Below are 23,790 nucleotides of genomic sequence, written 5' to 3'. Positions count from 1 at the left end.
TTGGTGTCATTTGGCATGGAGGCAGTGTGGCCGGCTGACAATTAGGCTACACTTTTACACTGTGACTCGTTTGTGACAGTATGTACACAAATATTTGACTTAAAAAGAGAGTCAAATTTTATGAAGCTGTGGTATCATTTAAAGTATGTTGGTTTTTAATATGTGGCGAGCAATAAACAATTTAATGTCCTCCACACTGCTGGCATAATAGAAAACCTGATCCATATATCATGAATCTGTTGCGCTAAACTAACATCAAATCGTCCAATATGTGGCGAGTAATAAAATGTTTAATATCTAGCAAAGTCAAAAAGATTACCATGTGCCGCTTCATGACGAGACTCCCTTAGTGTTCCCTCGGTGCACCGCGCGTATTATTAATGTGCTACACTTCATCACTTTAACTCATTCATATGGGACTCATTAAAGATTATCATATCATTCCCATTATTTCACAGTGTCGATTTATAACAATACAGAGTCTCGCGCAGTGTTGCTGGCTCCTCCCCCTGCCTGTCCAACGCTCAACCTGCAACACGCTTCATTCCGGTAAAACTCTACGGACATCGACATGCAGATTTCATTTACTTTTTACACATTTTCTACCTGAGTATTCTTTAGGGAAGGAAGGAAAATGAAAGGGAAGGAGCAAACAAACTTATCAATGTTAAAAAAACACTGTATGTCATTCAGTCCTCAATGGGAATTCAGTCTGGCAGTGACGATAGCAACACGAGGAGCGGCTGTTACAAGTTGTCTGTGCTGAGTGTAATGTGTTAACTCTACTGAAACTGCTGACGGAGAGACGGGTGGCGGAGTGAAACTTGCAACACCGGCCCAGCGGGAGAAGTGTATTAGACGAGGTGGAGTAATGAAGGTAACTGTTGCAATGGCGCCGAACTTTGTTGTTTCTGATGATAATGGTAATGGTGGTGGTGGTGGTGGTGGTGGTGGTGGCGGTGGTGGTGGTAGTGGAGGTGGAGGTGGTGGTGGTGGTGGTGGTGGTAGTGTCATTGACATTTCGACACGAAAAAACAACATTTAATCTCTTATTAAAAACTTCATTTTACTGGAATCTTTCCCCGCGGTTACAAGAGTAGCGGAAAAAAAACGCCACATAAATACGAGTACTGGTATTGTACACTTGTTCGGGGATTATTATGTGACCTTTCACCTTTATTATGAATAGAATCGTATTGCTGAATTTTTTTTCCCGTGACGGCAAGGCTTGGTGGATGCTGCTTTGTAATAACGTCTGGCTCTCTCTGGGAAATGATCAGGTAACACACCAACCAACATATGTTTGTCCTTTGATCATAACACACACACACACACACACTCTGTCTCTCTCTCTCTCTCTCTCTCTCTCTCTCTCTCTCTCTCTCTCTCTCTCTCTCTCTCTCTCTCTCTCTCTCTCTCTCTCTCTCTCTCTCTCTCTCTCTCTCTCTCTCTCTCTCTCTCTCTCTCTCTCTCTCTCTCTCTCTCTCTCTCTCTCTCTCTCTCTCTCTCTCTTCTTCCTCCTCCTTCTCCTTGTTTTCCACCACCACCACCACCTCCTCCTCCTTCTCCTCCTCCTCCTCCTCCTCCTCCTCCTCCTCCTCCTCCTCCTCCTCCTCCTTCATCTTCCACACTCGTCGCAGCCTCTCAACATGTCAGCTTCTATAACACTTTCGTCTTGAATCTACTTAACTGTCTCTTAACGGAATACTCTGGACTATATATTCTTCTTTTTTCTCTCTATCCTCCTTCACCTCCTCCTCCACCTCCTCTTCTTTACTCTCATCCTCCTTGTCCTCATTTTCCTCCCTCTTCTGCGTCCTCTTCTGATTTGAAAAAGAAGTTCACACCCAATATAATTTCACAGATGCTTGTTACGTAGGCTGAGTGGTGCCAGCGGTGTCATTGTTTCAGCGTGTCTTCATTACTAAGGGGTGATCCATTAACCGTCATTCAGTCTTATTGCTAAGTTTCTGCCATGAGTACCACGCGTTATGAGCCTTGATTTTGTGCCGCCCTTCCTTCCTCCACGTCAAAGAATGGTTAAGGAATAAGAATACCTGTCAATTACAGAAGCAGTGTATTCTGGGAGACGTAACAATACTTGTCGCTCTAAACAAGTCTCGGTCACATAATCATACAAGTAAAGTATTGATCTGAGTAAGAATAGCATGTCTTTTGCTGTGACGTTAGTGCAAATAGGATGGTGATCTCAGACGGAATATTTCAAAGCAAGATTAAGTTGAATGAAGGCATGATGTATATATGAAGGTATAGAGTATATGCGAAAGTAAATTCAATAGAGGGTAGGAAGGAATACGTGCTGTTACTTCTCACCAATTAGTTCTGTGAAAAAAGGCCAGGAGTGGAAACACCAAATGAAGGGAGAAGACTACTGCGAGATAGATGGAATAGTCAGTTAAAATAGGGGAAGCTAATGAAACAGAAAGCTTTTCACTCAACCCCATTTAAAAGTTGTGTTGATGAAACTCGTCCGGACACAAAAAATAGAGCGAGGCGTACTCTAATCAAGGGCGTACGAGACCTGGTAATAGAGCCTTCGTCTGAGCGAGGGAGAGATGAAATGAAGGAGTCAGTTTGGAACGTGTAACTCCATTGACGGTGATTCTGCGCCAGCTGATAGGAGAAAAATCCAATTAAGAGTCTTGGTCAAACAGAGAACGTCCACTATTAAGAAAGGAAGAGAAGTGAATGTTAGTCAAAGGAAATCATTGTCTGGAAGGTTACGTCTGGCCTAGAGGTGGAGGAGTTCAGCTGTATAAGGCAACGAAGGCCGCAGCTTTTTTTCTTGTTCTGATTGTTTATTCAAATGTTGTGCAGCACGGGTTTTTCAATGCCACTGTAACACTGATCATTCAATGCAGATGTTACAGATAGTTAGAAAGGAATGTACAGCCTAAACTCTCTCTCTCTCTCTCTCTCTCTCTCTCTCTCTCTCTCTCTCTCTCTCTCTCTCTCTCTCTCTCTCTCTCTCTCTCTCTCTCTCTCTCTCTCTCTCTCTCTCTCTCTCTCTCTCTCTCTCTCTCTCTCTCTCTCTCTCTCTCTCTCTCTCTCTCTCTCTCTCTCTCTCTCTCCCTAGATATGACCTTCAGTAAACAATTAAATCAATCAATCAATGCCACCACCGATTCACAAAGCACACCAATTTTTCCATCATGATTGCAAACTCCATTAGCAAACACACACACACACACACACACACACACACACACACACACACACACACACACACACACACACACACACACACACACACACACACACACCACTGCTCACCATCTTCTGTACTTCTGGCGACATGAAGGTGAAAAGTGCGAAGGGATGGTGGCGGTGTGTGGGCGTATGAAGGACAGTGGAGCGGTGCAGGTGTTTCTGTAAAGGATAGGGAGAAGGAGGAGGAGGAGGAGGAACAAAGGTAGTTAGGTGTATTTCCTGCTCCCGCTGCTTCATTTCAAGCTTGGCCACAACACAGGAACACACAATCTAAGGCAAAGTTGCAGCATCACACGGAATCGCGAATGAAGCGCCGGAATAACAGAGGTGCGCTAAAGACAACAAAAGAGAACATGATTACGTTCAGCCGCGGCCCGGAAATGCTAATCACGGAGGAAGGAAGAGGGCGAAGACGAGCATCACAATAGTGAGCACGCAACCAATGGGATGTAGAGTGAGAGGAGCGAGGCGCGCGTGCCGGGAAACGCAACGCCTCTGGGGATTAATACTAATAGTAATGCATTGCGGGGAGATTACTGATGGGAATGCCGCTGCGTTAATCTCACCTCACAACGCTGCTTGTAGTGGTGACTCTCGCTCCACCAGCAGCGGGGACTGGCAGCTGCGGTGGTGGTGGTAATGGTGGTGACTGAAAGCAGTGGTTTGTGGTGGTAGCAGTGGTGTTGACTACAGTGATGATGGCAGTATGTGAATATAACACTAGTATAAATACAGAAAAAAAGAATAAGCAGCAGCAGACTCGTTGTCCCTGGACAGGCTGTTCGTTATAAATCACACTGTCTAATCTAAAGAGAGCGATGTATGTCAGTAAAAGCGAATATTTCTCACCTTTCCCTGATGAACTTCACCTGCTCGTTTGGCTTCCTTCTCTAGCCTTGCTCACTGTCCCTAACACATTCTCATTTCTCTTTCTTTCCCTCCTTGACAAAAACTTATCACTCTCTCGTATGCGAACGCCTACCACTCATTTTTCATCACCTCCATCTCTCTCCCCCTCCAGAACTTTTTTTCGTCAGAAAAGCACAGTTCTTCGTTTTTTTACCCATTCACTCACTCTCTGCTGGAGGAAATGTTAATCTCTTTCATTTCTTTTGCTCCCTCACACACTTTTCTTTATCCTTTACTTTGAAGTTGTGTTTGCAGTAGTATTTCATCACTTTATCTACTTGTGACGTTTCTTCTTTTCCCTTATTGACGTCTGTAGTTTCCGTCTTCCGGAGTCACAATATATATTGTTTTCTTAAAGCTGAATTTCTCCCTCATATTTCTACGACACAATTTCCAACTTTTCTTATCTCGGCCATTCCTAATTAAAGAAAGTGAAACATTTCTCTCTGCTCACTGCCCCGCCAGCCTCCTGTGCCGCGCCTCCTGTACCTTGTGTTCCCAAAGATCACGCTGAGCTGCAGTCGTAGCCAAATCTCGTCACGTTTAGCAAATTAGATATGAATTTTTCGGAAGTCTGTATGTTGTCTGGCGCACTGTGCTTTTCTGGCAGCCTCATTTCATTAAATTATACTTCTGTTCGGAAACTCCCGGGCTTGTTGCCTTTGGTTCTCTCCTGCAGTTCTTCTTTAAGAATTCTGTTTGACTTTTGTTTACTTCGCTTTTTTTTTTTTGTTTTACTTTATTTTACTATTGTTTTATTGTGTGTGTGTGTGTGTGTGTGTGTGTGTGTGTGTGTGTGTGTGTGTGTGTGTGTGTGTGTGTGTGTGTGTGTGTGTGTGTGTGTGTGGGCAATGGTCACGGTGGTCTTGACTATTTCCCCTAAAGATTCCCGAGTCGTGCTTGTTAGGTATCCTTGTCACGTGGAATACATCCAAGGCGGTGGCGCTTGCTACGTGATGCTGCTGCTCTTGTTGTTGTTTTGTTGTTGTTGTTGCTGTTGTTGTTGCTGTTGTTGTTGCTGCTGCTGTTGTTCATGTTGTTGATGATGATGTTGGTGGTGCTACTACTGTTATCGTTGTTTTTGTTGCTATTTCTGCTATTGCTGGTGCTACTTCATCAAATATCCCAGATTTTGCCTGATCTTTCCATTTTCTTTAGTAATCTCTTTTGATTGATAATAATTCAAACCAATGGCTTTCAGTTGACTTTCCTTTCATACAACGGAGTAGATTTTTCATCATGTTTTTTTATTTATTTATTTATTTATTTATTTTTTGTGCGTTATTCTTACGTACCTTTTCTGAGACGCTCTGTTCATCGTTATCTAGTTTCCCGTCTTGCTGGAGGCGGACGGTAGAAGAGGCTATCAGTATGCATAAGTCTACATAAGATGAGGTCTTTGGAAGAACGGAGAGGCGGGGATTATTGTGGAAGTCAGCCCGAACAAGTGAAGTCTACAAAGAGTGCACAGCTATATCTCTTATTTTCTCTGTAATTCCCTTGCTGCGCTAACATTAAGTCCATCACACAGTGCTTTAATTAATTTCCTCCCTTGCCCCTGGCGTGATAAGCCGCTCTTCATTCTCTTTATGGGGTCCATTCGTCCCTCTAGGTGATGGCATGACGGTGATGATGACCGGGGCGATAACAGACGCGGGTGACACAAAAAGGTCTGAGGACTAATGACCAGTGATAAGAAGTGGCCCTATATACTCTTCACATATCGTCAGTGTGAGTGGACTACAGCGTGTTTCTCCTGTAAAGCGCGTAACATGTATTTGCCTAAATGTTGTATACAGCGCCATGATTGTGTTCGTAATTATATTTTTGTCTAATCTTTTTTGCTTCTGTTCCTGTCTAGTTCTCGCCTTTATTATAGCTCCTTTATCTCCAAACAGGTACATTTCTGCAGGGGAAGAGGTGCTCCCTTAAATAAGCACTAGTGTTCGAAATCTAACCTCGATAGATTGCGTACACACCGACACGAGATCTTATTACTAAACCTAATAAGGAAAATGGACACAATATACTCGTATTTTTCATCGTACAGAAATTTAACTTAACGAATCTTACGAGCTTACGGAGAAACATTCCTTTTTTTACTTTGAACTCAAGCCGTCCTAAATGTAACAGTGGTTGTGAAGAGGACGCTGAAGGAGGGGAATAGCCGACATCAGAGGGTCAGTTGGTGAGGCGGTAAATAATTTTGTTTAGTGGAGGCATAAATATCTCACTGACTGAGAGAGAGAGAGAGAGAGAGAGAGAGAGAGAGAGAGAGAGAGAGAGAGAGAGAGAGAGAGAGAGAGAGAGAGAGAGAGAGAGAGAGAGAGAGAGAGAGAGAGCCCCTGAAGCACCTAAATCTCTTAGCAAGCGCGTACTTTACGAATTTTGGTGCACATTATGCCAGCAACAGATTACACCCACCAGTGTTAATACGTGCTTGGTGGGGGATGTTTGTGCCCTCAATATGTTTCACTGTATAATGCTTGCTATCACTACTGCTCACTATGCAACAATAAAAAAACACCCTCACAAATCACCACCACCACCACTATCACCACACTACTACTACTACTACTACTACTACTACTACTACTACTACTACCATGAAGACGGTAAGGCGAGGCTGCAAGACACACACGAGGAGAGAATCGGGGAGGGAGACGAAGAGGAAAAGAAGCAAAATTGATGGAAAAGAAAGGAGTGGGAAGAGGTAAAGGAGAAAGGGGAAGGGGGACGTGGGCAGTGGTCCAGCGTTACCTGTTCAATATCGGTATTGGTAACAACCGGTTCATCAAGAGCGGTATTGGTATTGCTACACATCAGGGAAAATAGCACACACACACACACACACACACACACACACACACACACACACGTCAGAGAGAGAGAGAGAGAGAGAGAGAGAGAGAGAGAGAGAGAGAGAGAGAGAGAGAGAGAGAGAGAGAGAGAGAGATATTATGTCAAAAAGTTCCCCCACACGGACACAAACAGACCACTCGTCCATAAATTGAGACGGGGCACAGCCAGGGCGGGACAGCGGGACGCGGCGGTCACTGGCGGAGTCGCTGCTTCCAGACTTGACTTGGACCGGAGAATAACAGGAGCAGATCTCACTGTGGCGGCTTGTGACTCGAGACTTCCTTCATTACGTAGACTTGCCAGATTGCTAAAGCGGCTCCAGACTTCTCGCATGCACAGTAATATGCAAGGAAACTCGGTGATTGAAAGCACCAGGGCAATATAAGATAAATATTCCGTGAGAAACATATTACGTATCTTTCTGTAATGCTCAATTGTTCATACGTCTTTATAAGTGGCTGTACTTTATACACCATTAATTATATCAAACAGCGGCAGTAAATGAGAACACGATGATCTGTATTCCACTGAGAGTGTTCGGACTATTCAAGCACTGCGAAAGGTTATGAAGGTAGTAATGCGTGGCCAAAGGCTGCCACTGTGAGCCTTAGCTTGTATATTACAATGCACAACATTACCTATCAGAGGACTGTTGCCCTGGATAGTGGATCAGACTTAATAATTTTCATATTTTCAGGAAGAAATATCAAAGTTCTAGTTGAAAATAATGAGGAAACGCAACTGTGCTTTAAATAAACAAAAGGATGTACATTTTCACAAAGGCAAAGAAATTCGTGGTAGCACAGCAATGTAACAGTGGCAAATCATAGTTCAAGTTATAATAAGCCTGACGGGACTGATAGAGCTGAGGGGGCGACACTCGCTGAGGGAAGGGCGAGGGTGCTGCACAAAGACTAGAAACCACTACAAGGGTTAGATACTGCGTTACTGCACGACTTCCTGGGCGTCCCCGTGCGCCACAAAGTTCAGTATTAGCAATATAAACTGTCACGTGCGCGGTGGTCAGCATTTGCAGTGAGGAAAGCGTAAGGAAGTAAAGGAATGAGTGAAAATGACAGGCAGTAATGAAGAAAGTGGATACGGCACTGGCGGTGGAGGAAAGGGAGATGGTGGAAGGCACGATTAAGTATGTGGAAGGGGAACTCTCTCTCTCTCTCTCTCTCTCTCTCTCTCTCTCTCTCTCTCTCTCTCTCTCTCTCTCTCTCTCTCTCTCTCTCTGGCAGCACAGGGGGAAGGCAGCAGTAAATAAAGGATCGGCTTGATGATATTTCTCAATGAGGTACTCTTGTACTTTTTTTTGTGTGTGTGGTGCGGGCGTGGCGTGCACCTGGCCCAGGCAACACTGGCGTGCGTGCTCCATGTAGGGTTCCATGATTACTGACTGACGTGACTTACAGCCCAGAAAGGGACAGTTTGCGTGGAGCCTTTGAATGTGTGGCAGTATTCTGACGCACATCACCTGAGGGACTGCCTAATGGTATACCTCTATCAATAACTGTGTGTGTGTGTGTGTGTGTGTGTGTGTGTGTGTGTGTGTGTGTGTGTGTGTGTGTGTGTGTGTATGGAGCTGTTGTCGTGTTTCACTCAGCTTGTGCCATGGAAGACTGGTTCCCGCCGAAAGGAAGACAGGCAGATATATAAACGGAGGGAAAGACAAACAGACGCACAAACAGAAAACAAATAACGAAGAGACAAAGTAAGGACTTCCTCCTCCTCCTCCTCCTCCTCTTCTCCTCCTCCTCCTCCTCCTCCTCCTCCTTTGCCTCTTCTTAATTTTCTCCTTTCTTCTTCAGCAGCTTTGTCCAAGTTCATACGAGATCACTACTGTATTTCACTCAAGCAAACGTTAGATGGGTTAGTGCGCGCATCTGATTTCTGAGTCCGTGATTTCCTTTCTTTTACGCTCCGTACCAGTTACCAGTTACCCCGGCACCGAGGACTGCTTGAGCTCAGTGGCACGAGGCTGGAGGCGGATTCAAATGGCCCCAAGCATGCTAAGCCGTCGTAAGAAGTACATATACGTAAACACAAGGACGCACGTATCACCAAGGAAGGCTGAGAGCACTGCAGACGTCTGAGGGAGCTAACGTCGTATGTATGTGATGCCTTGCTTATTCTGTTGACAGCGGAAGAAAAAAGAGAGAGAGAGAGAGAGAGAGAGAGAGAGAGAGAGAGAGAGAGAGAGAGAGAGAGAGAGAGAGAGAGAGAGAGAGAGAGAGAGAGAGAGAGAGAGAGAGAAGAGGTAAAGAAAGACAAGGAAGAGTATCTCATAAGCTTGGTGAGAGACTGAGAGACGGACAGAAGAGGTAAAGAAAACTAGAATCTTACAAACTTGGAGAGAGAGAGAGAGAGAGAGAGAGAGAGAGACTGCAGACTCCTGATGAATTATAAATGGTCTTAATGTCATTCTTGGTAAAGCGCCTCTATTTATGTGATTGGATCAGAGCACTACTTACTTTCCATGAAAAATAAAAAATAGATAAATAAGATTCTCGATAAGTCAGTGACGTTTTTATAGAGCTACTACTCGTAGTAACAACTCATAAGTAAAAATAATCCTCCGATATGAAGAATCAAGAAAATCACACTCAACACATTAATCAAGAAAAGTACTGAAATAAAAAAGTTTCTCAGAAAAATCTGTAAACCTTTTCATAGGTAACAACAGGAAATCATTAAAAAAATGTACTCTACGTAATTACATTCGTGCCGGTAAGTAACAGTAATAATCTTTTCCCAGGAACTGCTCAAGTCATATCTTGTCTCCCCACTGCTGAAAACACACCAGCGCGCAGACCGCTCACCAACACCATATATATATATATATATATATATATATATATATATATATATATATATATATATATATATATATATATATATATATATATATATATATATATATATCACATAGCCAAGAGCATTACACATCACAGCCATGGGAAACACTCAAGAACTTGTACTTCCCTCCAGCAACACAACGCTAAAGATTATACTAAAAGTAACACTTCATTCACGCCTCAAGTACCAAACAAGGACATTGAGGTACAAAGGCTGGACTGACGTGTAAAACAGAAGACACGAACACCACTAAGTTAGTGCACATCGTAGCACAAGTGAACTAATTTGCAATGCAGAAATGTTTAGTGCTAAACGTATTTGTTTCATATTGTAATTAAGACAACAGGCTAAGGTAAAGTGAGTAGTCGGGCGCGCGCGCGCGCGCCCGCGTGTGTGTGTGTGTGTGTGTGTGTGTGTGTGTGTGTGTGTGTGTGTGTGTGTGTGTGTGTGTGTGTGTGTGTGTGTGTGTACCTTCCCCACTTATTGCGGAAAACATAATATGGGTAGTGATATTGACAGAGGCGAAACAGCACATATTAGTACAATTTATATAAAATACCGATGTAACACACACACACACACACACACACACACACACACACACACACACACACACGATTGGATGAGCCATTACGCTACCACGCCTCTACACGCTCCCTGTCGCCAGTTGGACCATAAAAACGAACGACACCCCCCTCTCTCTCTCTCTCTCTCTCTCTCTCTCTCTCTCTCTCTCTCTCTCTCTCTCTCTCACCCAGCCTCCCTCCCTCCTGATGGTGGCCGCCTCTCCGTCAGGTGAATGGACCGAGAGTAATATACGAGGCAGGTGAGGCAGACACTCGCTGCTAACGTGTGCCTGCTGCGGCATACACTCACTTAGGCTTAGGATTCCGTTTTTTTTTTTTTCTGGTGCCAATTCGTGTCCTAAAGTTTAAGGTAACTGTCATCTCTACAATTTCATGTTTATTTAAGTGGAACAAGACACATTATTTTGGGCAATTAGTATTTTTTTTTTAACATCTGAAATAAAGTTTCTGGTAATTGTAACACATTTTTTTAACTGCAGTAAGGGATTTTTTAAGCACTAAATGTCATTCTCTGCAAGTTTTCTGCTATATTGTCATGTTCTGTATGATGTGTTTTTCACACGTGTTCTCTTTTCCCACACCTGGCGTCATAAAGATGAGTGAGCGTGACGCCCGTGTCACGACAGCTTTCATCGGGCTGGATTTACTGGTGGTGACAGCTAACATTTCCAGGCTAATGTCTAACTTCCGCCCGTCTATGCATGGCACATCTTATCTATCAGAGTACAATATCTTACACTAGTTCCCATCACATGCTGGCGTGCGCCACTCCCCTGCGCCTTTTTATTATTCGTTATCGAATTCATTAATAATCATTAATCATCACACCTGTTGTATTATTGAATGGCTCAGCGCAACATTCCACCTGTGCTATATTGTATTGAATAAATCCCTATCGTGCTCCGCAATGCGTCATTGCCGCACGCCTTTTTATCGTGGGTTGTTTAATCTATTAACGTAACAACGCCCGTTGTATTACTTTATCGATTAGCCAAGAATTACGCCTGTTATGTTACGACGGCGCGGTGCTGTCCTCGCCACAGCTGTGCCACGTGTGTGTGTGTGTGTGTGTGTGTGTGTGTGTGTGTGTGTGTGTGTGTGTGTGTGTGTGTGTGTGTGTACCCAGTACCAAGTGACTATCTCTCCCACTGCCGCGTGCATCACGCCTCGCTGCTGGTGTTGCAGACTATGCAATAGCAACTAAGAGTATGAGACAGTCAGACGCCATTCTGGCAATACCTTATCAACATATTTAAGTTGATGAAGAGACGAACACATCTCTTCTCTAATTCCGCCAAACAAATCGCCAGGGCGTCTCGCCTCGCTACGTCGAGCAGTGTGCAAACATCGTCTTCATTAACTATCAAATAGATCTAAGACTTTATCGTGAAGAATCACACACAGATTATCCTCCACTTGGGAGTGTGTGTGTGTGTGTGTGTGTGTGTGTGTGTGTGTGTGTGTGTGTGTGTGTGTGTGTGTGTGTGTGTGTGTGTGTGTGTGTGTGTGTGTGCGTGCGTGCGTGCGCATGTCTAGAGGGTGTTCACTCATCAGAAGCTAAATGCTCCTTATCTCGCTTGTTAAAGAGGCTAATTAGGGACGACAAACACTCAAAATAACACGACGCATCACTGCAGACTCAACAAGGACCAGATCCAGGTCAGCACAAGCAAAAAAAAAGCAGTAGGGAGGGACACACACAGAGCTCGTGTCTGGAACAAGTTATCTGGAGCGGGAGGGTACAATGAACAAAGGAGAAAAGAACAACATAACCTAAAAAAAAAAAAAAGAAAATGGCGGGGGGCGGGAGGAAGGCGGAGGAATGAAGCAATTCAGGAAATGTGTGCGCTCAGGATGGAAGGCGTGGGAGTAGTCAGCTGGTGCGACGCTACACACACACACACACACACACACACACACACACACACACACACACACACACACACACACACACACACACACACACACACACACACACACAGAGAGAGAGAGAGAGAGAGAGAGAGAGAGAGAGAGAGAGAGAGAGAGAGAGAGAGAGAGAGAGAGAGAGAGAGAGAGAGAGAGAGAGAGAGAGAGAGAGAGAGAGAGAGATTACTTCAAGCTTTCTGCATTACTGAGAAACGTACTAACCTGACTGGATGTGCTGCTGTAACTGTCTCATCGTGTTGCAGGTGCCTCCCTTGTGAGGAGGAGGAGAAGAAGGAGGAGGAGGAGGAGGAGGAGGAGGAGGAGGAGGAGGAGGAGGAGGAGGAGGAGGAGGAGGAGGAGGAGGAGAAGAAGGCAACGAAGATAGGTTAAAAGAAAGATAGAAAATGTTCATGAAAGAAGGAAAGAACACAAGCCAGCCTCGTTTTTGGCAACGTGAACCGCCATCACAAACACATCACCGTCTCTTTCTGTTTCTTCTCCTGCTTCTCCCCAATCCACCACCAGCCCCTTCCTCCTTCCCTCTTCAGCCTTCACTCACCCCATCATCCCGCACCTCTTCCACCAGTCCAGATTCCATCAGATTCTTCCCCAGCCCCCCACAAAAGCTAACCTCATTCTGCCCACCATTCCCCCAATCCCTGGCAACCTTCCTTCTTCTCCCGTGCACCCACAAACTCACACACTACACGTGACTTCAAGTAGTAATGGAAAGCGTGGGCATGTTTGCTATACTCATCCTCCTCCTGCTTCCTCCACCGGTAAGCTACGCATGGTCTTCAAGCACTCAACATGACCGCGTTACAGGCAAACCCCAGTTCACCACACACAGGCCGCTGTTCACTATTTCAGGGATGTCTGTCTTACTGTCTTTCCAACCCGCTCATTACTACCACCCCCACCACCACCACCACCATCACCACTGCATCACCGCGGACATCACAACGTCCAGCAAGGTCCAGTGTCGTGTTAGGCGGGCGCGTCCCTCTAATCCTTCCTAAGACTGACCGTGAACTCTACCGACGATGATAAAAGTTATGACAAATGAGTGAGGCGGGGCGTGGCGGCGCTGGGCGAGGCGGGGAGGCGCGAGGCGGTATGGCTCGGGGTGGGGTGGCGAAAATTTTAGGGGTTGTGAAGGAAGGAAAGGATGGGAGAGAGAGAGAGAGAGAGAGAGAGAGAGAGAGAGAGAGAGAGAGAGAGAGAGAGAGAGAGAGAGAGAGAGAGAGAGAGAGAGAGAGAGAGGGAGGCGGATGATAGGGAGCGGAAAGAACGAAGTGCATGTGAGGAGAGGATGGGAAGAGAACGTGAATATTTATCGTTGTTGCAGTGTAGCGGGGCTTGAGTGAGGAGGCGAGGGAGTGAGAGTGAGGGGGTGAGGAGGGGAGAGATGGAGAGGCAGGGATGGAGGGCACGTGTGTGGTGAGGAGAGTTAGGGAAGGAGGATGTTGGGAAAAGAGTAGTGCGAGGAAGGGGAGGAGAATGAACGTGAAAACGTTTGTTGCATTCTGCGTGGCAGAATGCAACCGGACGGGAGGAATGAAGTAAGTGAGTGGCTGAGAGGGACAGGAGGATGTAAGAGGCGGGAGGAAGAAGAATTATGACAAGGGGAAGGAAATAAGAGTGAATGAAGGGAGGAGAAAGCGACGGAGTGTGTGGTGTAAACATAGGCTGTGGGGTGTTTGCTGCTGCTGCTGCTGCTGCTGCTGCTGTGTGTGTGTGTGTGTGTGTGTGTGTGTGTGTGTGTGTGTGTGTGTGTGTGTGTGTGTGTGTGTGTGTGTGTGTGTGTGTGTGTGTGTGTGTGTGTGTGCCAGCTTAGTTCATAAAATCTCCTGGCCTCATCTCTGCACTTTATTGCATCTTCCCGGACTTGTCACTCTGCGTGCGCCTCTCCATGCATCTTTTATTAGTTTCAACTCAGTGTGATTCACGCCCATTAAATAGACAGAAAATTTGCACTTCTGGTTATTCTGTATTGCTTGATGATGGAATTATTTGCCTTTTCATCTTCAGTTATTAGTAAGTTTATTTTCAAGAGCTTAAGAAAGCAACAGGTATATAGATAAGCGTGGCACAGCGCTTGGGAGCGATGCGCTGTGATACAGCAGGCAAGTTGGGCGTAGCTTGGCGAGAGCATGGCCGAGGTGTTCTTCCTGTAGTGTGCACTACTTAGGCTCAGAGTCATAACCAATTCCTATATCCAAGGAGGCTGCACGCACCACTGAAATCAGAGCTATTAGCAAATTCATCTTCAACGCCACTCCGTTGTGGTGAGGGACAAGCATCGGAGTGAAGGCCGCACGTTGCAGCCTGTCAGGCTCACTGCCCGGAGCCACTGGCTAATTGTTCCTCTATAGCACGTTCGATAGCGACACTGCAAGAATTGCTACTGCTGCCAGTGTGTACTGCACAGTAACTCTTGCAGCAAGCCAACTAGCGAGCTGTAATCATTACAAAGCCTAAGCTGACATTTATGACACTCCGCTTAGAGGCAAGGGTTACACTGGACGGGGACATCAGCTTTACAGCGAGGGAGTCCGGTGCCAAGCTGAGCACAAGACACAAGAGCACAAGGTGTCTGGCCTCCGCTCGCCAGACACCAGACGGCGGTGCGAGTCATTAGCCTCTTGAAAAAGTTGAGTCATGCATGATGTGTGAAAAAAAGAAATGGAATAATTGCCTACACGATTGATGGCGCTTTGTTAACGTTTGCATCGCCCGGGAAACAACTGTAGCTACTTGACTATTTGTAGAGAAGAAGGGAAGGCCACACTCATCCATGACATGGCTCACGTGACCAGTCTGACGTGTGAATGACCACCGCTTGGCATAACGTAAGCTGCAGCCTATGAGGTGAAGTCTGCAGGGCTGTGGTTTAGTAATTTTAAGTAGGGATGTGAGAGGATACACCAGGAATGATGAGAAAAGAAAGGATGTACTCCAGAGCGGGTGTCGCCTGTCATCCGCCAGCGACAAAGTGAACGCGTGGGTCACGGCAGAGGGAGAACTAACTCCCTGACGCTTCCCCGACACCGGTTATTGCTCTTATAATTAATGGCTGTACAACAGTTTAAGACAAAATTTCATTTGACCACTTGAAGACAAAAGACATTTATATCAATACTTAGAATGAGGCATCCTCAGCGTACTCCAGGACACACAGTGCAATGTACCACTGCTACAGTTGGCGGAATGAGGGAACACTCGTCCCTCCACTGCCGAGAAGGGAACCACATTTACCGCCTCTTGAGTGCCGTGAGAGTCATTCACTGGCTGACAGGTCCGCGACAGTTCGCTCCTTCACCAGCCACACAAGCCATCCACGTAATGAAAACACCTGATGAAAAGTGAGCAGGTTGGCGCTTGAGGCGACCACTACACAACCCACACGCCAACCCTGTGTAGCACATCACTCGCAGGCGTCAAGTGTGTCAGTCTGGCCGTGTGTGTGTGTGTGTGTGTGTGTGTGTGTGTGTGTGTGTGTGTGTGTGGAAGAGAGAGATGAAGGCCCATGTACATCGTTTAGTTGAATTGCTGCACTGAATGTGTAGTGTGTGCTTCACACGGAGTGCAAGAGTGCACGCAGATGGGTAGTTTGTAGATAGTTTTAAACGGCACAGCGACATGAGAAAAAAAAAAACTGGTGAACCAGTAGCGATGCCTGAACGCTCTTGCCTCGATTACCCGCCTTTACCATTCATCTGGCGCCTGACACATCAAACAACAGGCGTAAAAACTATACCGCGGCATACGCACGCCAGCGTTTGTAACCCAGACCTTTGGATGCACACCAAGAATAAACTTTTGCCTGTGTCTGCAGCGGCGATTACGAGTAGTGGACAGCGTGCCCCTGTACATCCAAACATCGTATACTTGGCTTTTAGGCTGGAGCTGACTAACTTTATAGCACGCCCACTGTGCACTTACTGTAAAGCATCGCAGTGTTACGACATTTAACGGCAAGCCTCGTCGTATTCGGAAGTCGAGGGGTTACGGGAGAGTTGTAACGAGTGGAAGTGAGCACCCTTAACTCCAGACATCAAACAACCCCCGCCCCATGCCATACAACCTCCCGCGTCACCCCGACACCCGTCCCCCCGCGTTCACACTCCCCGGCAGGCAAAATGGATCCTCATCAAGGGTAAAACGCGATAATACGCCTCGATGACCAAAATTTACTACAGATACATGTTCATCCCAGACCCTTCCCTCTTTATGGCAGAACCCCCCCACCTTTCTGCGTGTGGGTGTGTGTCGCAGGCCGAGCTGAGCAGCCGAAAGCTACTTGTAATTAAGTTCTCGCTGGTCTCTCTCTGTCAGCAGCGCAGGTCCGTGCTGGCAAAGCGCCGGTGTCTGCTACACTGCTTTGTTGCCTAGCTGCTAAAAAGAGCGGCACGTCATGCTTCTCTTTCACGATTTCCCTCCGCTCATAAGAGACTACAACGCGACTTTTATGCAGATTCACTAAAGCATATGCCGCTATTTGCTTCTGTAATGTGCATAATTTTTTACATCATCCTCCTGCTGTATGAGAATAGCTGTTAGCAAGAAACACGCCAAAGCAACACCACTCTCAACTAACTGACTTACTGAACCACTTGTAAAATCCACATGAGTTTTTGTTGTACTCAAGAAAAAAAAAATTAAAAAAAGTCACCTCTCTCTCTCTCTCTCTCTCTCTCTCTCTCTCTCTCTCTCTCTCTCTCTCTCTCTCTGACGACAGTGTGTGTGTGTGTGTGTTTGTGTGTGTGTGTGTGTGTGTGTGACATTCACTGTGGCAGAGGGAGTGACAGAAACCGGAAGGTGAAATTTACACCTTTGTTTTCTGGCGATGATTCGAGGAAAAAGATTGAATAAATTAGTAAAGAATCATTGAATCAATAGCCGACACGTGTACATAAAGACGCACTTAAGCTGCATACATAGCTACATTCAATACTATAGAGATTTATATATGTATTATAACAAAGAGCACGGCGGTGTCGACTAGGAAGTACTCCATCACAACCACCACCACCACCACCACCACCTTCCCCCATCCCCCAAATACTCGCATAGCACACAACACACAATAAAATTTCAATCAATCTCCTGCTATGCTTCAATTCCTGAACACACACACACACACACACATACACTAACAGGGATAACACTTTACTCCCCATTTCCTTCAGTAAGTTTTCAGAATTCCTTTTCAATGTTGTTTTATCATGCCAAATGAAGAATCATGCTTTACTTTTTTTTTTTTAATTAATTCCCCTCTCTGTTTTTTCTTCCAGGTTGTGCACAAGACCCTCAATGTTGTTGGCATTGCCGTGCTGTGCTGTGCTGTGCTGTGCTGTGCAAGGCTCGGGGATGTATTAATACTGGTGGTGATGATGGCCACGACACACTGACACACACACACACACACACACACACGCACACGCACACACACACACACTGATAGCACCACACACATACAAGGCTTAAGGGAGGATATATCACGTAACACACCACACATACACACGCACAAGAGTAATACATATATACACATGTAGATATACCTTCCTAACAATATAAAATAAACAGTGAGCGTGAGAAAACAGGAAGGTCTTAGGACTAATCCTCGTTGGTGATAAGAGAGATGCACTGTAGATCATTGCTGTGGGCCTCACCGGAAGGGAGGGTGAGGTTAATAGATACGGAAGAGATGGATGGGGAAGAGAAGCTGAAAAAAATAATAGAATAAAAATGAATTAGAGTTGGATGGTAAACCGGATCAAGTGCAAGGCAAAGGTGAACGGTAACGATGAGGCCCGGGGGTACGAGAGAGAGAGAGAGAGAGAGAGAGAGAGAGAGAGAGAGAGAGAGAGAGAGAGAGAGAGAGAGAGAGAGAGAGAGAGAGAGAGAGAGACTCGCCTTTCTCTTTAACGCTGCTGTGACAAGGGATGAGGAGGGAAACGAGTGCCCTGCAGTGAGGAGGGCAAGGCACAGGGACGGCAGGGACAGGGAGAGGGAGAGGTGCTTCAGGGATGAGTGCTTGTGACTACTGAGGGAGATATGGACGGTAGCTGGGGAGAAGCAGAGAGAGCGAGAGTGAGGAGGAGGTCAGGGAAGAGCAAACAGGCAGGTGAGAACTTTGTGACGTCTCTTTCACTCAGCCATACACTCACTCAGTTGTCGTAAGCTTGGAAACACAAGAACTGGTGTGGTGAAACAGAAAAGTTTATGCCGTTTGTTTATGGTTTGACATTTCCCGCCCTGAACACTGAACACGCCGGGCATTAGTAAGGGCGGCCAAAGGTGGATGTGTGGTGTGTGGCAGCAGCAGTCAGTGACTAGTGCCGGCGGGTGGCGGCGGCGGCGGTGTTGGAGGTGGTGCCTTACAAGGCGTGCAGGAAAGCCATGACGGCTTTGGTGGCAGCATGCAGACGGGCGGCAACGGACGGTCTGCCAAGTCTACCTGGGCTGGGCGGACTAGCACCCTGGCTGCTGCTGGCGGCGTGGACACAAGCGGCCGTCGCAAGAGTCAACGTGAAATGTAAGTATAACTTTACATTTCTAAATAATAGCTGTTCAGCCAGAAAACTACAGATTCTTCTAGTGAAACTATTCTACATTGAGTTACTTTTGGGAACTTCGTCACCTTTACGCAGCACCTTTAGTTTTTACTTGGTGCAAATATTGCTTCAGAGCAAACTGTACTGCAATACCACTGGGATGAAACTGCGGGATGTGGTGCCCACGACAGCCACCCGCATCCACTGCAATCAATATCTTGCTTTTTCATCTTTTTTTTTTCTGTTTTCCAAAGTCATTAGCTCCCACTATCCCTCCTCACTTGTGCCACCTTTATACTAACAAGCTAAAATGTTACTTAATTATCTGTATTATGCAAGCGGCGATGCTTTTTATAAGCCAGTTTTCCTGTGGGTCAGTCGGTGTCTGCTGAATGATCCTTTGGACTGATGAATATACCCCACGATGCAGGAAAGGTCTTGTTATCTCACTGAGTGCTGAAACACACACACACACACACACACACACACACACACACACACACACACACACACACACACACACACACACACACACACACACACACACGCAAACTTTTAATACGTATACATTTCACTAGTAACTATGCTTCCCCTAAACCAGATAATAAGTAAGTATCATAATGAGTGTTTCATATATACACAGTTAACAAGTTGCCAGAGGTTGCTGCACAGTAAATAATAAGATATTACAGACAACAAATTCATATCTACAAATGAGACAGCAAATGGTGGCGCACAACGAGCCGTACATTGGCCTGGAACAGTTCCAGTAATAATAACACCGCGGGAACGCTTCGCCATGCTTGTTACACTCAGTTAATAATGTTTATTAAAAATATAACTTATACATGATTAGGAATTGGAACTACCTGAACGAAAAAAAAAAAATTTAATTTTAAAATCTGGTTTGGCCTCTCAAGTTTAATGAAATGATTTTGTGCCGCGTTGTTCTGGTTCCTCTGACTGATGTAGGTCTTAGATACATATATTTTGTGTGACAGAACACTACCTACGTTTTGGCTTGCCTGCAACAACTCAGTATACAAAGCAAGTAATGGAGAGAGAGAGGTGACAGGTGACAGGACCAAATTGAGTGTGGGCGGGGCTTTCACTCAGCACAGACATGGATTACAGTCTTCGCCCACCTCCGCCCAGTAATGACGAAACAATGCTGATCAAAACTGCACTTTGATGGAGGCGCGAAGTGACTTAGCATCATGAGTTGAGCCTATAGTTTTAATATACTCGTAGTGCTTTCTGTCAAGAGTGATTCCTCCCGCGACTTAATACTTTAACCTGTCTTCCTGCAGTGTCTCAGTTAATCAATAAAGCGGCTTCCTACCTTTTCCACTCACACCGACGGATATTTCATCTCATGATTTGCATTCCTTAATCTCCTGTATCCTCTCAAAGCCAGCTGCCCACACCTGTCCCCGTCCCACATCTCTTCACCTGTCACCTCCAACCACTTTGCAGTTCCAGTCTGTAATCTTATAAAAACAGCTGCACTATTTAGCTCAATCTGACTAACGTGCTAACCAGTATTCGCCCTGGACCCACGAAATTGCATTGCACGTTAGCATCCACCCTGCTTAGTGTACCAGCCCGCGCTGACTGGTGTGTGTCTCTGTGTGTGTGTGTGTGTGTGTGTGTGTGTAGAATGAATTGAACTGAGTTGATTGAATCCACTCAGACTTTATGAATAAGTAAGCAATGCATCTCCATCAAAATTTATGAAATTATGCAAAAATACATGCAGTATGAAATAAACATATTCAAAACGAAATGGCTTATTAAGTATAATACTTTTGAACACTGCATACATATCACGCAGTGCCACAATTTCCCCTTTACAGTGAGACAAGAGCGTGGAATTCGTCTCTTGCACCACCACCACCACCACCACCACTGCACTTGTTCCAAAGTCTATCCTCTGTGTACACATCTGCGTGTGTGCGTGTTCGAAGCTGTCTGCTCTTTGTTTACGAACAAAAGCCGGACTGTTGTTAATACTTTACAGCACTATTTTCCAACCTGGGGGAAATTTTAGGATTTCAGGGGGAAAATCTATTGAGGGAAATAAAAACTACCAGCTATTGGCCGACAGAAAAAAAAAACTCATAATATGGTTGTTAAGTTTTGTTGAAGTACTATATATAAATACAAATCAAAATTTATGCTAGGATTGCCTTTAGTAATGACTTTGTACGAGTTTTTACATTTCCTTTTCACTCTATGAAGGAGGAAATCCTAACAGGTGAACTGGTTGAAAGGGGAAAAGACGAAAAAAAAAAAGTTTGTGAACTACTGGTTTACATAATCTGTTTCATCGCTATTTGTGGCTAATCATTCAACTAAGTCTTCAGCAGCGCACATATATGTTTATCAACACTCCTTTGAGCATCCGCAGTTCGCACGACAGCTAGGAACACAACATGCTATTATGAGCACAGGTGACAGGGAAACAAGGGGACAGCTAGTTAACTTTGAACACAACACTTGGAACAAATGCATACTCTGTACCAATTAAGCTTCCCTGTTCAGTACTCACCGAGCTGCTCAACGCCTCGTCACTTACACCCACTGCTAGCTTCCTAACTCCCGTGGTCTTCAATATATATGTCACTGTCCACTGACGACGCGAATACGTAGACACGTACCTCTCACAAACCTTAAAAGACAAACTGGCAACCGCAAGGCAGCTAGCCGCTCTCTGTTATATCTATCTATATATATGTATATTTTTCTCTAAACAGTGATGATTGACTATTTTTTTGCTGAATATGAATACAAATATTTTTTGTGATGAAAATATTACATATAAATTGTAAATAAAGACCATATTAGTGACCCACACTTATTGTTTTACTGATTAGGCTAAACGAGCATTTGCTATAAGTTACCAATCCATTCCTATTACATAATTTTGTTTGCATTATGGTTTTTTTTGTGCATTTATTTTTTCCTTTTATTTTCCTAATCAGTCTTATTTTGATTTTACCTTCATACTGTATTGACAAGCCAAGAAAATGTTCAAAATGTCGAGATGATCCTCCATTAGTAATCTCATTTCCTTTTTTTTCTTGTTTTTCTTATGGATCTTTCAGCTATATTCTTCTTATTGTTTTGTTAAAAAAAAGAGAAAAAGAAAACACAATTTCATGATATATAAATGTGAAAAGACGAATGATTATGAATGACATTTAATATTATCGTACGCCGATGGCGGGAAGAGGCTGCTGTGCGTAGCAGATTGCGCAAAGTATTCTTGTGTTTTCTTGCTCGAAGTGTTGACGTGCCGTGATCCTGACGAAGGGGAGAGTGTACCAGTGTTCAGGGATAGACGAAGCGTCATGCACTGGTGAGTACTAGAATCACGCTAGCACACAAAAATAGTGTCACATTTCATCATGACATTGAGTGTGATCTTTGCAATTGTACAACCTGCTCCAACTTGCCTAACTCGTTCATAATCCCGTCACTCCCTATCCCTGCCTACTCAGGGCTTCCATCTACCCTTCACATCTCTCCTTCATAATATTCTTTTGCTCTCTCTCTCTCTCTCTCTCTCTCTCTCTCTCTCTCTCTCTCTCTCTCTCTCTCTCTCTCTCTCTCTCTCTGCATTGAGCGTTCTGACCACTGAGAGCAAAATAACCTTTCTTTTTTATTGCAATGACAAATGTTGGTGAGGCATTTTAAGGGAGTGTTAGGAATGTTTTGTGGTCCTGATATCCAACAAGTCCATTACACAAACAATATATTATTTTTAAGCTGTTTTCATGTTTTTGATACGATTTTGTAAGTGTTTCTTGACATGTGGGTGGGAAGGAGAGAGGCTAATAATGGTAGTAATAGTAGCAGTAGTAGTAGTAGTAGTAGTAATAAGGTAACAAGCGTCATACTGTCGTTAGCTGCCAAACAGTTAAAGGAAGCCTTGTGGGAAAGCATTGTCGGTGAGGTAATGACAGGCTTCCATGCAATAGTAATGGCTAAACTTGCAACCAATGGCTCCAGGTGACGTCACGCAAGCCATGTTCGCTCACCATTGCATTTTTAACCCTAATTCAAGGTGCGGTTTTTTTTTTTTTTTTTTTTGTCTTTCGTTAAACTTTCATGATAACTTCCTATCAAATGAAAACTTTGTGATATTTCAAGAATTAGAAAAAGAAAAAAGAAAAAAAGAAATTGAGAGAGAGAGAGAGAGAGAGAGAGAGAGAGAGAGAGAGAGAGAGAGAGAGAGAGAGAGAGAGAGAGAGAGAGAGAGAGAGGTTAAACTTTCATGATAACTTGCTCTCAAATGAAAACTTTGTGATATTTCAAGAATTAGAAGAAGAAAAAGAAAAAAATCGAGAGAGAGAGAGAGAGAGAGAGAGAGAGAGAGAGAGAGAGAGAGAGAGAGAGAGAGAGAGAGTGTGTGTGTGTTGGTATGAGTGAACAGTGGTGTTTGGCGTACACCTAATGTGAGGCGAAAAGTGAAGAGATGAAGGGCGGTGAAGGAAACGAGAGGGGAGGCATTAGGTCGTGTGTGATGAAACAGGATATACGTTGCCTTAATAATAAATGGAATGTATTTGATTTTCCTTCCTTGTGTAATTCTCCTCCGAAAAATATGTATTCAACAAATATTTGCCAGTGGAAGTTGGAATGAGAAGTTTAATAATCGCTCTCGGGCAGAAACTGTACCTTTGTTTTGTACAGCTTGTATGCTTTAATGGAAACTATGTAGCTTTGTGTTCGCTCTTTCCATGAAAAATCCGCACCATGTCAATATTGCCTCATTATGAAATATTAACATCATCCAAGAGTAATGAAAGATCGTAGAAAACACACAGATGAATGTAGATTTCAACTTAAAACGAAGTCAATGGTTT

General features: G+C 44.7%; 1 long non-coding RNA gene across 1 annotated transcript in view; it reads right to left on the bottom strand.

Moving 5' to 3' along the window:
• LOC135098802 (uncharacterized) overlaps window positions 1–21,584 on the bottom strand; it is a 39,353-nt gene extending 17,769 nt beyond the window's left edge. The window contains exon 1 of the long non-coding RNA XR_010267397.1: window positions 21,471–21,584. This is a non-coding gene — a long non-coding RNA (uncharacterized LOC135098802). The remainder of the gene's footprint in view (window positions 1–21,470) is intronic.
• Between the last annotated feature and the right edge of the window lie 2,206 nt (window positions 21,585–23,790).

The sequence above is a fragment of the Scylla paramamosain genome, unplaced genomic scaffold (genome assembly GCF_035594125.1).
Source record: "Scylla paramamosain isolate STU-SP2022 unplaced genomic scaffold, ASM3559412v1 Contig82, whole genome shotgun sequence".
In the NCBI taxonomy this organism is placed as follows: Eukaryota; Metazoa; Arthropoda; class Malacostraca; order Decapoda; family Portunidae; genus Scylla; species Scylla paramamosain.
Note: the sequence above shows the minus strand (reverse complement) of the source record. Positions and strands in the feature narration are given on the sequence as shown.